Genomic DNA, 14,825 nt, shown 5'->3' on the forward strand with positions numbered 1-14,825 from the left:
TTTACTGCCGCAAATAGCCTCTTGAGCCTACTCTACATCTCGCGAATGTGATTGGCATGGCCTGCCAAAGCCATCATCTGAAGGCCCGCATGAACCTCATTGACGACCTCCTCGCCTCCCCCCTCGTCAAGAACCCCGAGTGTCATCGTCTCCTCGGCCAAAACAACAGCCCTCACAACTTCGGCATTGTAGGAGGAGATGACCTCAACCACGTGGGTGGCTTTGGCAACAATGCCTTGAACCGGCGGCATGGTGCGAGGAAAGTTTGCTATTGTCGCCATTTCCTTGGATGCTGAAGCCTCGGGCAGAATAACTAGCGCCATTACAAACAGACCCCTAGAGGGAATGGGAATGTCGTCAAAATCAGATCTGATGGAGGAGATCCTCCGGGGCTTCTTTCCTTTCCCTTCCACTGGCAGAATAGGGGAGCAACTACAGAGCAAACGAAGGCAAGTTGGCCAGGGGGACCAAATATCAATGAAGGTTGTCCTCAGTCCACTGGGCCTCCAAAGAAACATCGCCCGAGTGCACCTCCACCCAAGCCTGAGCGACCTTTAGCTTGAGTGCCTTCTCCAGGGTTGGGATAGGGCGACGGCTCTCATCCATATAGTACATGGGAAACTAGTGCTTGATGGTTTGCCCAACCAGGAACTCCCATCCATCGGCAAACAAGAAGAAGAATCAACAGCTATACCCCTTCACAACGATGTGTCGTGCCTCCAACAGAACCAACTCCTAGACCAGCTGGAAGCCGTTGAGGTGACGGTCCTTCCTCAAAATGTTGTGGTTGAGGAAGAACTCACGCACTGTGAGGTCCAAGTAGTCTGACCCAACCTCTTCTAACGGACAATGCCAAAATGATAAAGCACGAAACGAGAATCCTCCACGAGCTGGGAGGAAGCTAGACAGGCACCAACTCAAAGAAGGCCAATACTTCTTGCACTGGCCGACAGAAGGGCAGCCTAAGGCTGCAAGAGAACATGGCGGGATACACCACGACCTTGGTACCAAAGCCCACGGAGTCCACTGTCCCTTCGATGGGAGAGGGCACCACAAACTCCACTTTCAAAGGGACCATATCTGTTTCAGTGACTCCAGTTCGGTAGGAGTCACCATCGATTGCCACATAAAACTTGCAAATTCTTTCAGGTCGGTGCCCCCATGGCAGACGGTGGCTCGAGCATCGCTAGTGGACCTAACCAATCCAGAAGGGTGTGAACAATTCTTCGGAGCCATGAGAGATCAGAAGAAAAGTAAAGGGATTTTGAAGGAAAACTGGAAGAAAACAAAGGAATGAAGGACTCGAGTAGTAAGAAAGGAATGCAAAGAACAAAGTAAAAGAGGGAATGAGTGAAGTGAACTTTCGCAAGGGACAAAGGGGCCTTATATAGGTGAGATCAACGGTTGAACTCCCAAGGCAACATAACTCCAAGTGTCCCCTAAGGCATCAGAATCCCTCAATTGCTGCAACTACAACAAAGTGTATCTACTGATACGACGTGCGAAATAAATGACTGTCTGACACGAGGTCATGATGAAAGAACCGAAGGGACGCCATTTAATGCGAAATGTAACCACCACAATACCGCCATAAAAGTGGGAGACCAACTGTAGCTCAGCTTAGAACAAAGGAGGCCGAATAGTCCCGGAGGCTGAGTAGTCTTGGAATGCAAGGACTGAAGAAAGAATTCCTCTCAGACCCATCCGAGGAGGATTAGCGGGATAACTGTAAGGGAATTTTCTCCACTTCATAAGGCCCACTAGGCCTCAACTCAATACTCGGCCCAGGGGTCAACATGACCATATTCGAAGCAAGGTGTCAATCTGAGAAATGAGTCAAGTAACTAACAGGACAAATCGGCCTGACATCGCTCGACCACATTTTGAACTTGGGAACTTGCATGGAACGTAGCGAGAAATGTGGAGGACCCTCAATCCACTAGCATGAGAACATCTACGGCTCACAAGGGATAAAGCAGGGCTTAGAAATCACGTTGAATTAATGGTGCCACTACCGAGCTATACGCTACATTGATGGTGCCGTCGCAGAACCAAGCCGCATTAAAAGACTATGACAGTAGGAATAGTAGGAGGGGCACGAACTTCTTGGAGACAAACACAATCTATACCTCCCCAGATCCATGGTATAAATAGCAAGCTCCATGTATGAGAAAGTTCTCTGATCCCTAGACTCTTTCACTTATTTACAAACTTCCAAGAGAATTTACTAACTTTGGCATCGGAAACTGACCGGCCCCAAGGCCGCCCTCTTCTAGTTGTCTTCTCCCAAATATTTTGCAGGCCCATTTCTGAATACCTGAGTTGTCGGAGCCTGGTTCAAAGGGGTGCAAAACACGACGTTAACACTATTCATCTTAACTATTCCACTTTGAAGTCATTGTATTCTCCACCCATTAATTTTGATGTTTGTTGGGATATTAAAATTGTGGTTCCTCAAGATTATGAGAATATATTTACATTTCAGACTCTTTGTGATAGAAATTTTAGACAATTAATGCATCGATTATGATCTGGTAATTATTCTCGCACATTGCATTGATTAATGATGACTAGTTTTTTCTCAAAAAATAAAACATTTTTACCCAAGAGTGTAGGATACTATCCCTGGCCTAGTACTCTTTTATTTTTGCTGAATCAGTATGAAGTGGCTTAGGGTAATAATTAAACAAAGAAAAAGCATCAATGGTTTTCAGTGCAAATGTGGACATGAATAAGAGGCAGACTATATGAACCTATGGAGCTCATCTCAAGTGCAACAATATAAAAAATATCTAGGGTTGCCTCCATTAGTAGGCAGGTCTAAAACCAGTGCTTTTGCTAATATCAAACATAAATTCTGGATAAAATTGCAATGTTGGAAAGGAAATATGTTTTCTCAAGGAAGGGACATTCTTCTTGTCACAACCCCACCCCGGGAAGGGCGGGATCGCTACGTACATACCTGTCCTTTTCTTTTCCCTTTTGTTTTCTTTTTTCTTTCTTTCCTACTAAAGTAATATGGGATAAGCATGTACATCACACACGTGTACTCTAAGTTTATAATTTAATAAAGGGGAACACCTGATAGACATCCTATTCAAACATTCATCCATAAGAGACTCTCATAGTCCATCATACGTTCATAAAAACATAATTGTTCTAGTTAGGAAGAGACTCCATCCCAACATAAAAAAAAAAAAAAAAAAAAAAAAAAAAAAAAAAAAAAAAAAAAAAAACATCTATACATATAACCCACCATCCATGCAAGGTCAAACCAACAGGGAAGACACTAAGAGTCTGCCTCTATCTCTGTAGTGATGCCTTGCTCCCCAGCCTATTTGTCATTTCCTAGACATTTAAAACATAAACACAAAGTGAGTTGAATACTCAGTAAGTAGTACACCATGCAGTTAACTTACTAATCACATAATCTTTTTCTTTCGAAAGCATGCATACATAAACATTTTGCTAATTCTTGACAATGCTTTCCTGCATAAGCAATTTAAGGAATAAGCCATACTTTCATGCATAAACATTTAAGAAATAAGTAAAAACTATGCTTTCATGCATAAACATTTTAAGAAATAACTATACTTTCATGTTTCACTTTCTTTGGCCGTTACACACTATTACACCCCATCTGTTGGGGTTAGCGGTCTTCCTTTGGATCTGGATTCCGCCCGTGGCCACAGGTTGAGAATCCCTTTCAGTCAGGGGGCAGCACTGGGTGCACTACCAGTACTACTTACCCGGCATTGCAATCTGCCCATTCCTTTGGTACCCTCTTCATTCATATGGCCGTTATGTATTTTCATACATTAAAGTATTCATTCATTCAGTCCTTTCTTTCATTCGTTCATTTCAATCATTTCAATGCTTTTCATTTAACAGTTCATTCATGGAAGAACATCATTTAAAAGTATGAGCTTAAACATCATCTTTCATGGCATCCATAAAACATCAGTTCATGGGGACATTTTAAAACACTTTATTTGCGTCATTTAAAGCATGAGTTCATAAGGGCATTTTAAAACACTTTATTCACGTCATTTAAAGCATCAGTTCATAGGGACATTGTGAAACTCATTTAAAGCATCACTTAAAGCATAAGGCATGAGACATTCATTTCCTTTCCTTTGCAATCAAACATTTTCATCATCTTTCTTACTCCGATGCACATACATTTTTTATGAATAAGATACATTTTCATGCTATATACTACATATAGGAATAATCAATAAGTTTATTGAAAGAGCATGTATGGAAATGTCATGACTTAAAACCTACGTGCATGCATTACCTTATACACATACACACAATTATAATCGATAGGGTGCTTAACAGGGGCTATCAAGAAATGGCTTGTACATACTATATACATTTACTCTTTCTTTAGAAGAACATTTGTAATAAGAGAGAGACATTTTTTTATAAAGAGAACTTGGTATAAGAAGCATGGTCATAGCTACTTACCTCTATACTCCTCGATACTTCCATTGTCAATATAGGTCCTATTCCAATAAATAGTATAAACGTATTAATACTCACACAATATTCTTTAGCTCTCCCTTTAAAAGCGAAAGCCACGATATTATAATCTAACGTCTTTTCTATGCTTAACATTAACCCAAATGACTTACAAGATAAATAACTTAAATATTAAGACATGCCAGTTGTCCATGGAAAGGCTATTTTAATAAGCTTACATGAAAAGTAGTTAAGAATTCATAGGCTTTTCAAGCAAGGTTTCTCTGGTACAAGCTCACTTTGGATTATGGACATTAGGAGATAAAATCTGGAAATTCTCAACAATGGGTTTTAAAATAGATTTAGGCATCTCAAGTAGGCTAAACAAGCTTATGAAACATGCCCTTTAAATCAACTTGTGGTCCCTCATTGTAAAAAGGTTAGCTTACCAATATTTTGAACTCTTGGGTTAGGTAGAATTTAACCAAATGAGGGACAACATAAATGGGCTATTTTTACATCAAGACATGACATGACATGGACTTCGGAAATACTTGGACAGCTTTACATATCCTAATACAATATGCACAATTAATCTCTTATATCTAAGCTAACTAAGCTATAACCTATTCACATAGGCAATATTTTCTAGTTTAACTAGCATATCCAATTAAAATTAAACATAGCATAAAGTATAGCAAAGTTACCCATTAAGAAACTTTAAAATCTTTAAACATTCAAGCTTGTGCTTTACCCGCTTAATACCTTTAAAAAACAAGATATAAAATTAAAGAACCAAGCAAAACCTTTAAACCAAACCTCTAGCATCCTAAAAATAGATTATCAACCAAACCTCAACACAAGGCACATGATACCAATATATATAATTTAAAATCACTATAATCATCACCTATGATTAAACCAAGTTTAATAACAACATAGCATTTTCGAAATATAGGAAAATACATAGCAAAACAACTATAATACCATTCGGTTTGGGCCAAAAACATGGCATACATATTTATTTGCAATATACGAATTTAACTACACCAAAACACAAGCTAAAACAACTTAATTGGCTTCCAAATCACATTAAAAACAAATGAGTCAAATTAGGATTTTTACCTTAAACTCTTAGCCCCTTTCAAAACACAAGTGGAAGACCAAATAGAGGTATAGCCGTGTGGATGAAGGGCAAAATGATAGCACTATTTTAAACCCTAAAACCGAAACATCATAGGTAAGAAAAATGGTGAAACTCGAAACCCACATGTAAATTAGGACATAAACCAAAAGTCTATTACCTTCAAGATTTCACCCTTTGGAAGATGAAATCAAGCTTTGGTTCCAAGTGTTGAATCAAAAACCGAAAATGGGTATGGAGGGAGTTCTCGCACGACTTGACGAGGATGAAGGAAAATATTTTTTTCTTTTTCCCTTGCCATGGAGTCACAAGGCTTGAATGAGATGAGGGGAGTTTGGTTTCTTGAAGATGAGAAGAGAGGAGAAGAAGAGAGGATCGGCTTTAGCTTATAGAAGAAGATGAAAACTTTTTCTTTCCTTTCCTAAGTGTAGCCAACGGGTTAAAGGAACTAAGGGGGAAATTGGTTTTAATTCTTACCATTTTGTGTTGCTTTCACCGTAAGTTTGGAGGAGGCAAGGACTTTTTGGTCTTTGTTTCCTCCTACCATCACAAGGGATCAGTGGATGGTGGAGATCTATCCACCTCAAGGATACTTTTTATCTATCAATCTAATGGTAGAGAATAATTGGGTTATTTCTTAAATGAATAAAATTAAAGGGCTTAAGGGAAAATATTTCAAAGTCTTAAAAATCATACCCTTGATTTATTTTAATAAATCATTTTTTAAAATAAAGTATACTCATCTTAAAATAAAATAATTAAAAATAATAAAAGTCTTTATCTCAAAATATTTAACTTAAAAAATTAATAAAATGACGTAAGGACCTACGTAGTAGGACTCAGGTAATACACTTCTCAAGGCTATTGCTTTGGCAATTCCATCTTATGCCATGAGTTGTTTCAAGCTCCCATCCAAGCTTTGTTCTGAAATTGAGAGTATAATGGCCAGATATTGGAGGGGACAAAAAAATGAGGAAAAGAAAGTGCATTGGATATGCTAGAAGAAAATGTGTCAATCAAAATCTGGAGGGATGGGTTTTAAGGATCTTGAGACTTTCAATATGGCTATGTTGGCAAAACAAGCTTGGAGATTACTGTAGAATAAAGAGAGCTTATTCTATAAAATGTATGCTACTGATACTTTTCTTATGGAAACCTGTTGGAAGCTTCCATTGTTGGTAATCTCTCCTATGCTTGGAGAGGAAGAAGGGAGGCAAAAAAATTGCTTGTGAAATGTGGTAGATGGAATGTGGGAAATGGAAGATCAATTCACATCTTAAGAGATGCTTGGATTCCTGGGATTCAAAATCTGAGACATGAACTGTGTGCTGGAAGTAGTAACCGGATGGGAGGAGCAAGTCTGTCAATTGGAGGATCAGGTGTCTACTTTAATTGATCCTAGTACTAACTGGTGGAATCTATCAAAAGTAAGAGCTCTATTCAATCCAAAGATTGCAGACGCTGTTTTAAGATTGCATCCTAGTGCCTCAAGTGACATGGATAAGTGGATGTGGGAGCTTGAAAAGTCAGGAAATTTCTCTGTTAAATGTGCCTACATATTCTTTAAAACTTGCTTGGTGATTCTGGTGAGCCTTCAAATGGTGCTATGATGAAAAAATTTTGGAATGCTCTTTGGAGATTAAAAATTCCTCACAAGGTCAAAGCTTTTGCTTGGAGAGCATGCAAGGAAAGTTTACCCACTAAGGCCAATCTTATTAACAGAAAGCTAGATATCAGTGGACAATGTTGTTTCTATCAATACCAGATGGAGGACTTAAACCATGCTTTGTTGTTATGCCCCCTTGTTCATGAGATCTGGGTTAGAAAATTTGCTATCTTACAACATGATTTCCATTTTAGTTCCTTCATATCAATTGCAATGGAGATTTTCTTTAAAGGTTCAGTTGATGAGTTGACAGATTTCTTCTTAATGGCTTGGGGCTTTTGGTTCAAAAGGAACAAGATGGTCCATGACCAGGTTTCTTTACCACCGCAACAAGTTATTAGATTTGCTTTCTTGAAGAAATTGAAGTCAGAAAATGTTGTGCATCAAAAGGGACTTCCTACTACAAAGAATCTGTTGTATAGGTGGTCACCACCTTCTCAGGATTTCCTCAAACTCAATATAGATGGGGCCCTCTTTTTTAAGTTGAATAAAGTTGGATTGGGTGCTATCTTAAGGGATCATGTGGGAGATGTTATTATGGCAATAAGTAGAGCAGAATCCGTGCAATTGGAACTAGAGCAAGTAGAATCAATGGCTTTACTAAAAGGCTTACAATTTTGCTTGAATATTGGTATACGTAAATTGATTATTGAAAGTGTAACACCCCGGTCCCGTAGGGATCGGAGAGTTACTCCCTATAACTTAAAACTCACAATTCATCAATAAATTTATAGACTCCAAAATATAACGTCATCAGAATACTACAAAGTCCCTTAATAAAATCCGCCACTTCTCAGAAATCTTCTATAAGTAATCCACTATGCTTAAATAATCATCTCACCAATACTCCATAATCCTGATCCTTAACTGGTCTATTCAAAAATCATCTGAAAAATAAATGGAGATAAGGGGTGAGTTATCAACAACTCAGTAAGCAGAGGACATATACTAGTGTGTAAACATGAGCATTTTCACAAAGTTCAGAATGCAGAAACAAAACATTTCAGTATCATTATGCAAATCTCAAAAAATACATCTTATCAGAAAATCAGAGCGACTTCTCAAATATTTCATATTCAGAAACCAACTTTTCATATTCAAAGACTCCTTTGGCACAATATGACTAAACATCTTCGTCTTATCATATCATATCAGAGCATCATATCAGAACAGAGACCATGTTTAACCCCCGTGGTGTGCATCCTGCGAAAAGCCAAGCAGAACATAAATCACCTTATTACCAAAACGATTGCACTCAGAACAGAAAACCACTATTATATCTCGTGGCGGGCCAGAGGTCACTATTATCTCCCGTGACAAGGCCAGAGGTCACTATTATATCCCGTGACAGGGCCAAAGGTCACTATTATATCCCGTGACAGGGCCACATATCAGAGCAAAACAGAATCAGAATCACTATATCAGAGTCAGAATCAGAGTTAGAACAGAATCAGAAAGTCATGCCAAAGGTTTTTCAGATGCCACATAATATCAAAACAGAGTACTGATATTCAGATCATTTCACATTTTCCAAAACAGATTCAGAACATCTTCACGTCACATGGGAAATTTATCAAATTTTCATATTCACTTATTTGTCTCAGTTCAATAACAGAATGTCAAAAATAAACTCATGTCTACACCAGTCATGACAGAAAATACTTTCTTCTTAAACAGAATCTCATGAGTAATGCAGAACAAATATCTGAGATTGTTTTCAGATTTCTTTTCATAAACAAACATGCACATTTTCCAAAAAAGATCTCAGTTCATTTTATTTTATGCAAAGTCTAGCATAGGAACCCCGCTTACCTGGACTTCTTAGCTTTTCAGAATTATCCTCAAAAATGCCGAACAAATATTAATCGTCACCTATAAAATAATCACGTAACTTCCATAAATTTTCAATTACTCAAACATTTCGATATTCAATCCTACGCTTCTAAAATAGCCTATCAAATTCCTCAAAACTTAAAATCCTCATAACCTTAAAATATCATCATTTTCTAAGACCATCAATATTTACTTAATCGAATTCGTACCGAAGAAGAAAAAATTATCGAAAAAGTATTATGATAAATATAGAACTCAATAAAAAAATTAATATTCAAAATATCTAAAATACCAACAATATTTTATAAATAAAAAGAATACACTAGTTACTAAACTTTTCCTAAAATAATTCATGAAAAACTCACCTCTTATGAAAAAAAATAGATTTACTTCTTTTAACAAACAATATTATTAAAATACAATATAATATTTGTTGAAACTTAAAACAAAATCCTATTTAAATATAAACTCAATGCAAAAATACGTCTCAGCCGAAAACTCAAACCGTGAAGTTTCCTAATATATTAGGTTAAAACTAGTAAGTGCCCAAGTTAAAACTTTACTTATAAAAATACACACACACACATATATATATATAAATATATATATAAACACCCTAAACGTAAAACAAACAATAAACATACAACAGAATAAAAAAAAAACCATGCAGCGGCGGCAGGGACTCACCGAGATGGTGAAGTGCGACGGGGCGATGTACGACGGGAGGTGGTGCACTCGGTGTCTATGCACTGAACGAGAAAGAGAGAGAGAGAGAGATGCACGGTGAGAGAGATAACGGAGAGAGAGAGCTTACGGGAGAGTAAACCAACGTGAGAGACAGAAAACAGAAAGGGAGATTACCATGCGGCGGGGTGGTAAGAGGCGGACCTGGGATGACGGAAAACTTCGCCGGCGGTTTCTGGAGCCGCAACGTGAAGGAGCTCACAGTGGTTAAAGGTTGCAATGGCTCACGGTAGGAGGAGAAACATCCTCTGTTTCGGGAGTGAAAAACAAAGGCTTGCGGGATGGCTATCGAAGGCTACATTGGTGGGGGGGTCTCAGTGGCGGGGTATGGCAGCGTTGAGGAGGAGCAAGCGGCAACTTGACTTCCTTGGGAGGCTGTGTTTTCCAGCAGACGGTTGGGTAAAACCGTGAAGATGCAGGATGGCTTTTGGCCGTGCGCGGGCGAGTCTCTTGCCGTGCAATCCGCTTGCTCAGCGTCTCACGTGGTGCAATGGTTGCCCGCGGTTGCTGACCTCCTTGTATGAGCGGGACGCTCTCACGGTAATGGCATGCTGCTGCGGCTGAGGCCGAGACGGACGCGATGGGGCACAAAGAGGCGTTGAGCCTTGGTGAAGGACGCTAACGGTGGCGTCGAACTAGGAGGGGCTGCACGATGGTGATCTCTGGAGGCTGGATGCAGCGAGGATACAAGGCAGTTTCGAAGGTCTGGATGAAAGTGTAAAATTATATGGGTGCTAAGAAAAACCCTAGAGAAAGAAAAGAGATAGACGTGCACCGTGTAGTGTCGTGTGTGGGAGAAAAAAAAAAGAAAAGAAGAAAAATAAATAAAACAATAACAATTAAAGTCCAACAATAAAATTATTCATTAAAGCAAAAAGAAGCAAATTTAAAAACAAATATTAATTAATATCACCAAAGCACATCAAAATAAATTTCACAACTTAAAAAATTATAAAATAAATCCAACGAGAAAAATTCGATAAATTTTTAAAACAAGAACAATAATATTTAAATTAATTAAAAAATCTTCCACATAAAATAAATAAATACGCTAAAATACGGGGTATTACAGAAAGTGATTACTTGTTCTTGGTGAAGGAAGTTAATAAGGTTGCAGAATCCAATGCTGCAATTAGATTAGTGGTTGCTGATATTAAAAATCTGATGCAAAGATTTCCTCAATGCAAGCTCCAACACAGCAATAGATCAACTAACGAGGCTGCCAATCGACTTGCTAGGCATGCATGGTCCATTGAAGACATGAATATTTGGTGGAATAGTGTTCCTCCTTTCATTGAGAATGTAATTTTCATTGATCAACACTATTGTACCCTGTCTTAAGGTTTTATACCTTAATGAAATGAAGTATTTGCCTATTAAAAAAAAAAAAACAGAAACATATAGATGATACGTTCAATATTCCCATTTGGCCCCAGATCCAGACAAATTAAAGGTTCTAGTTCTATCCAGAAAAATTAAGGACTTGTTTGCTTTCACAAATAAGATGAAATGAGATGAGTTGAGATAAAAGTTGAATAAAATATTGTTAGAATTTATTTTTTTAGTATTATTTTTGTTTTGGAATTTGAAAAAGTTGAATTATTTATTTTATTTTATGTGAAAATTTGACAAAGTTGTAATTATTAGATAAAATGAGATGAGATGTAGGAAAGAATCTAAAATATGAATTAATTCTTAATTTATTGATCTATTCTCGTTTTACTTTCTTATTTTACAGTTTGGAACACCTTGGACAGATGGAATTGCTTCCATTTCGCAGTGTGTTATCATTAACCCTGAAGAGACCTTTCATTATAGGTTCAAAGTTGACAGGGTAATTCTCTCTCTTGTACTTAAACCTTAATTTTGAAATATATGCATGTGTTGGTTAATTTAATTTCAGGCAGGAACATACTTTTACAACGGGCACTTTGGCATGCAAAGATCAGCAGGGTTGTATGTGTCTCTGATAGTGGAGGTGGGAGAAGAAGAGAAAGAGCCATTTCATTATGATGGGGAGTTCAAGCTATTACTTAGCGACCGGTGGCACCGAAGTGTTCATCACCAAGAGGTTGGCCTCTCCACCAATCCTTTTCGTTGGATTGGTGAACCTCAGGTACTATATCATGTAATTTCTTGCTTTTTTTTCTTGTTGCTTTGTTTTTATATATATATGGCATATTTTTCAGAGGAGATGTTGCAATTTTTACATTTTCTTTTAATTATATATACACTACAAGAAATTTGACTTTTAGGGACGAAATTCGTCCCTTAAAGTCATTTTTGGAGACGAAATTTACCTTTCGTCTCTAAAAATGCCTGAGCTACTAAATTCATTCGAACGGAAAAATATCCATTTCAACAAGATATTTTGTGACGAACAAAATCGTCTCACAAAAGGAAAACCGTTCGAACGAAACAAAATAGATTCGAACATGAAATTAATGTCCGTTCGAACAGTATATAATCTGTTCAAATAATAATATTGGCGGGAAATTAATTTATCTTTCCCGGGGTAAGTTAACAATCATTCGAACTTAAATTTCTTTGTTCGAATGGATAGAGATTCAATTAATTTTTTTATTAGTATGGATTTGTGCATATATTTTTCCACTAAAGTAATAAATATATTTTCCATTAATTTGTTATCATTTTCAAAATATAAAAATTTGTATATATTATATATTTTGATTTGTGGTGAGTTAAAAAATTTATAAATTTATAAATTACTTTTATGTAATTAACTTCAAAACTTTATAATGATTTCTTTTATGTTAAATTTATATAAATATAACTTTAAAGATAGTATCATTTTTTATATTATCATGAACGGCAAGTAAAATGGAAAAAATAAACAAAGTAGTAAACATGAGAAATAAAAACCATACATTAATTACATGTCAAATATATAATGTTCAATACAACATAAAAAAGTAAAATAATAATTAAAACAATCATAATTATTGATTCCTTAGTATATCAACCTCCTCTTGCAACATTTTAATAGATCCTTCTAGATCCCTAAGTTTCTCCATGATGGGCTCAACGAACTCCACAAACTGAGCTCGTACCTGATCCAAAGTAGCCTCAGGAGGCTGTCTCTCAACAGCAGTAGCACTACAAGAATTTGGATCTGTGGAAGGATCACTAGGATGTTCTGGTGCAGTCTTCCGCAAATGCCCCTTGCTCTTGTTGAATGTGATCTTGTTAAGGGACCTCCGCTCAGTGGCCGACACAGTAACCCTCGATCAGTGTAGGAGGTTAGATATCAGCAGTGCAAATGGTAGACTACCTGTAACGCCCCGTTCCCGGAGGTCCTGAGAGTTAGCTCTTAATACTTAAAATTAACTTAAATAACACAACTATAAAATCCAGAAAATCCCATCAAATATTAATCCACTTAATCAAACCAAAAATCTAAGTTCCTCCATGGCGACAATAAAGAAATCCCCAATAACATAAATTAGAAATTCTCCAAAAACTTGAAAACATCCTCAACTCATCAAATCAAATACCCGAAAAATAAATCAGTTTACTAACTACGACTCTCAAATAAGCATTTGTATCCTCAGGCACTTATTCCACTATGATCATCACACCTTGCTAAACTTTCTACTCTTGTTCTTCAACTGAACCATCAAAATTATCTGAAAAATATATGAAGATAAGGGGTGAGTTATCAACAACTCAGTAAGCAGAGGACATATACTATTGTGTAAACAAAAGCATTTACAGAAATCAGAATGCAGAACAAAATATTTTCATTTTCAAAGTGCGGAAGCAAAACATGTTATCAAAATATCAGAACGAAGATTTAGAAATAATTTCATTCAAAAGTATTCTTTGGCATAGCATAAATGATCATCATGATCATCAGAACAACATATCAGAACAGAGGCCATGTATAACCCCCGTGGTAGGATTTTGCATCTACGGATAGCCAAGCAGAATATAAATCACTCTGTCACCAAGGTGTGCACTCAAAACAGAGACCACTACTATAACCCGTGGCAGAGCTGTATCCACTATTATTACTCGTGGTTGGGTCGTATCCACTATTATAACTCATGGCTTGGCCGTATCCACTATTATTATCCGTGGTTGGGCCATATCCACTATTGTAACCCGTGGTTGGGCCGTATGCCACTATTGTAACCCGTGGTTGGGCCGTATGCCACTATTGTAACCCATGGTTGGGCCGTATGCCACTATTGTAACCCGTGGCAGGGCCATAACTGAACAGAGCAGAAACATAATCAAATTCAGAATCAGAGAGTCATGCCAAAGGTTTTCAGAAATCATGTCTTATCCAAACAGGGTACTGAACAAAATCTTCAGAACAGAACAAAATCATATCACAACATAATTTATGCACAAATTTCATATTCGCTCTTTGTTTTCAAAGTTCAGATACATAATGTAAAAAAATAAGCTCATGTATACACCAGTCATGATAGAAAATACCTTCTTCTTAAACAGAATCTCATGAGTAATGCAAAACAAATAATTGAGGTAGTTCAAATTTATTTTCAAAATCAAATATGTATATTTTCCAAAAATAACCTCAGCTCATTTTATTTTAATGCAAAGTCTAGCATAGGAACCCCGCTTACCTGAACCTTTTAGCTTTTTCGAAATTCCCCAAAAATGTCGAGCAATAATTAATCGTCATCTATAAAATAATCACATAATTCTCGTAAATTTCCAATTAATCTCTTATTTCTATATTCAATCCTACGCTTCTAAAATAACCTATTAAAATCCTCAAAACCAAAAATTTCAAATCATTACCTTCTAAAATCATCACTATTGATTTAATAACTATGACTAAAACATATAAAAGTCAGACCTATTTATTATTGAAAACCAACTATAAAGTTTAATACTGGATAATATAATTATCCCAAAATATTTTAAAACTAACCATAACTATATTTTTCAAATAGACTAAATCATATCTAAAGTGTAAAA

At 36.8% G+C, this 14,825-nt stretch overlaps 1 pseudogene; it reads left to right on the forward strand.

Moving 5' to 3' along the window:
• Positions 1-6,927: 6,927 nt before the first annotated feature.
• Positions 6,928-14,825, forward strand: part of LOC108989673 — a 74,717-nt pseudogene continuing 66,819 nt past the window's right edge.

This window comes from Juglans regia, chromosome 14 (assembly GCF_001411555.2).
Source record: "Juglans regia cultivar Chandler chromosome 14, Walnut 2.0, whole genome shotgun sequence".
Taxonomy (NCBI): Eukaryota; Viridiplantae; Streptophyta; class Magnoliopsida; order Fagales; family Juglandaceae; genus Juglans; species Juglans regia.